Genomic DNA, 3,884 nt, shown 5'->3' with positions numbered 1-3,884 from the left:
CACACACACACACACACACACACACACACACACACACACACACACACACTCCTCTCTGCCCCAGAAGCCCTCTGCCTCCGCTCTTTAAGCCAGCACAGTGGGGTAGGATGAGGAGGGATATGTTTAATAGGAAGGGAGGGGCTTTCTTCAGTCTCTTACCCCCGGAGCTATAGACTGATCCTGCACGCAAAAGCCCCTCCTTGGAGCCCCTAGCAAAGGGGCCCACTCTAGTTCCTCTCAGCTCAGGATGGACTGTCCTCACCAAGAGCCTCCTTCCCAAATCCTGCTGCCTTTCAGGGCCCCACTTCTCCCCTACCCCCACCCCGCAGGAAGCCTTTCCAGCCTCCCTGGCTCTGGTCCTCAGGATGCCTTGATACCTTGTCTCCACTCCTCAGGTGTCATTCCTACACTTACCACCAGCACAATGGTGTCTATTTTATCCTGTCTTTTGACGTTATAGAATAGTTTCTTGTCTCCCTAACCTAATGGAAATTCCTCAAGGGCAGAAAGGCTCAATATCCTCTTGTTTGCCCTGCAGCCTGGCTGAAACCAAAGCTAGACACACAAGAAGTATCAGATAAACATGAATGGAATGGAATGGAACAGAAAGTAACAGAAAACAACTGTGTGACCTTGGATCAATAACTTCCCTTATTTGGGCCTCAGTTTCCTCCTCTATAAAATGAGGCAGCTGAATCAGACGATCTTTAAGGACTCCTCCACTTTTGATATTGTATGTTCTAATGCCCCTCCCAGCTCTGGTAGTCTGCATTCTAAGGGTCCTCCCAGCTCTGACATCCTATGTTCTAAGGGACCTCCTATTTCTGACATTCCATGTTCTAAGGGCCCTCCCAGCTCTGACATCTTGCGTTTTAAGGGGCCTCTCAGCTCTGACATTCTGTGTTCTAAGGTCCCACCCAGGGACATGATACTCCTGAGTTTTCTCATATGCACTCAACTGTGCTCTTTGTCCCTGTTACCTCCTCATCCCAGAATTTCCCCACAGAGATTACACTAAATTTTTCCATCTCTTTCCATGGCCGAGACTGGCCAAGATGGAGTGAGAGATTGGGGAAGGGTTTCTCTCAGCTGTGTCTGCTACACACCCAATCAGTCCCGGAGATATGGGCTGGGAGAAACAGCTGGAGCATTTGGGTCCTGGAGCTTCTGCGTCAGAGTGGAAGTCAGGTCCTTCTAGCCTGGTGGGTGAGGGGGGTAACACAGAGCACACCCTGTTCTCCTAGCCTCAGGATTAGGGTCGGAAGGCCAGGACATCTCTTCCTCTCCAGGTATTCTAGGACCCAGTGTCTAGGATACTCCAGTCTTATGGGCAGGTGGGAGGGCTGGGCTAGGCAGAGTCCAAAGTCCATCCAGAGCTTCCTGGCTCAAGCCTGGTCTTCACTCAGCTCCAACCTGGGTATTGTATTTCTTCCTCGATGAGAAAAAGCAAGATTTCCCTGCTAGGCCTGGGGTAGCAGCAGCGGTAGCTACCACATCTGGTAGTGTTTGCCCTTTGCTCCTCAAGTGTGATCTGCCCCTGTCCAGCAGCTCCCAGAGCCCTGGACAATGAGTGGGCAGGTAGCTAGGGAATGACACCCTAGAGGCTTTGGGGGAAGGGTGATCCTGAGAAGGAAAGGCAGGCATTAATTATGGAGGGAGGGATAAGGGGAGCCAGCCACCAACCTATCGACACCCGTTTGTGGAGTCAAAATATCCAGCTGGCCACACTGGGAGGTCTTCAGGTAGAGAATCTGGTCAAAGCCTGAGTGAGGAAGAGAGGCCCTGAGAGGTCCTTGGCCTCCAATACCAGCCAATTAGATTGCTCCCAGGACTCTGGCCCTACACATCTGCCCTGAAGAGAACAGAGGGGTTTGAGCGACCAATAGGGCCACAGTGTTACAGACTCACAGAAAGTTAGTCTGGAACATAGAACATCAGAATTAGGAGGATCTTTAAAACACAGAATATCAGAAAGGGTAAGGGCCTTATAGAGAAGGGTCAAATATAGAAAGGACAGGATGTCGGAGCTGGGAGGGCTCTTAGGACATAGGATGTGAAATGTCAGAGCTCCGGCTCTTAGAACACGGAACACAAAACATGAGAATGAGGAGAGATCTTAGAACGTAGTATGTAGAAACTCAGAACTAGACTGGCCCTTAGAAACCATTGAGCACAATCCCTCATTTAGAAAACTAAAGTCCAGAGGAGGAAAGTGACTGTTTCAAAGTCACACAGTGAATTGATAGCAGGGAGAGGAGGCTCAGAGCTCCCAAGTGGATAATTCCCGGAGAAGCTTCATAGGATGGACCAACTCTTCCCCACCCTGCCCTCAGCTGATTCATCTGGAACAACGGAAGATTCTAATTCAAGGCCTGAAGGCCTTTCCAATGGGGCCACTTCCTGCCTAACTCCACAGCTGAGCTACCACAACCCCCTGCCCCTATACTACCCCCATCTCTCTTTGGCTTCATTCCCTTTCCTTCATTGGTTTATCATGAATTCAGGGCAAATGACCATTCCCATTGGACCAACAGACTCAACTTTTCCCGTCCTCCTTCCCTTTACCCCTTGCCCAAGGGCTCTGTCAGCCAGAAGAGGAAGAAGGTTGGGTAGTGGTGGGGGCCTTGGAGCAAGAGACACAAGCCTAGGGTCGATAGAAGCCAGGGCTGGGTGAGAATGGAACTCAGACCAACAGGGAAATGGGTCCCTGGGGCAAGGGCTATGCATCCATAGGGCTGGGGTGGTTCCAGAGCCTGCTCATGCTCCAATCATCTGCTGAGGCTGAGAACTCGGAGCAGATACAGACCACACAGCACCGCAAAGGGGTCCGCTGGGAAAGAAGACTTGGCTAACAGATGCAAAGTCAATAAAATTAGAGCAGCCCCTCTGGAACAGGGCACTGGATGAGCACCAAACCCTCACCGCAGTGCTAAGCTGAAGGGGAGGAGAAGCAGGACAGACAGTATGGTGCAGTGGGTGGGAAGATCCAGTCCTGGGCTCTCATCTGGCTTTGTCCGTGACTTCTTCTGCTACGGACCTTGGTTCATTCCTCTGGAAAACGAGGTTGTTGGACGCTTAATCCAGCTCTCGGGTCTTAGATTCTGGTCCTATGAAGTAGAAGGCTTCAGATAGAAGGAATCCAGTGGGTGAGAGGGAAGTAGTAAAGGCTCCAGAAGCCCAAAGGGAGGCCTGTGGAGGCAGGGGGATGGCCAAGATGACCTCTGGAGAGCCCTCTGAGGTCATCTCGGATTTGGTGAGACAGAGCCCTGCTTTGTATCCAACTCAAACATGGAAATGGGGGGAAGGGAGGGGGAGAGGCAGGACTTGTGAATGCTTCTCTTTCCCACTCCCTTCAACCCTGTTAAAGCCCCCTCAAGCTGTGACTAATTGACATTCTGGCAGAGCAGGGACTGGGGGCCTCTGGTGGGGGGGGCTTCTGACTCACAAAGAGGTGACTCACAGGAAGGTGAGACCCACAGATAAAGGTCCTGAAATAACTTTCCTGGGTCCCACCCACTAGATACAGACAACTCTAGGGAATGTGAGAGTCCTGGATCTGGAGTAAGAAGACCTGAATTCAAGTTTCACCTCTCCCCCTTACTAGCTGTGTGGCCTGGGGGAAATGCTATTTCTTCTCTGGATGTCTTTCTTCTTCTGTAAAACAAGGTTAGACTAGACAGTGTCTGAAGACTGTTCTGGCTCTAGAATCTCTGATCTCTCCAGGGCGCTGATTCCCCAGGGTGCCCCTCTCTTTCTTCCCTCTGCTTCCCTCCCAGCTTAGTGGCTACATTGGGAAGAGACTCCACTGACCAAGGGACCTTCAGGAGGGCAGTGGATCCACCCCTCACCCCGCCCCGGCTAGCCCCCAGGCTCTCAGAAATTGG

The 3,884-nt window shown here is 51.6% G+C and overlaps 1 protein-coding gene across 1 annotated transcript in view; it reads right to left on the bottom strand.

Annotated features, from left to right (window-relative positions):
- FUT6 (fucosyltransferase 6) overlaps window positions 1–3,884 on the bottom strand; it is a 71,313-nt gene that overhangs the window by 61,941 nt on the left and 5,488 nt on the right. The window lies entirely within an intron of this gene.

The sequence above is a fragment of the Vombatus ursinus genome, unplaced genomic scaffold (assembly GCF_900497805.2).
Source record: "Vombatus ursinus unplaced genomic scaffold, bare-nosed wombat genome assembly UNPS02009173.1, whole genome shotgun sequence".
NCBI classification, from domain to species: Eukaryota; Metazoa; Chordata; class Mammalia; order Diprotodontia; family Vombatidae; genus Vombatus; species Vombatus ursinus.
Note: the sequence above shows the minus strand (reverse complement) of the source record. Positions and strands in the feature narration are given on the sequence as shown.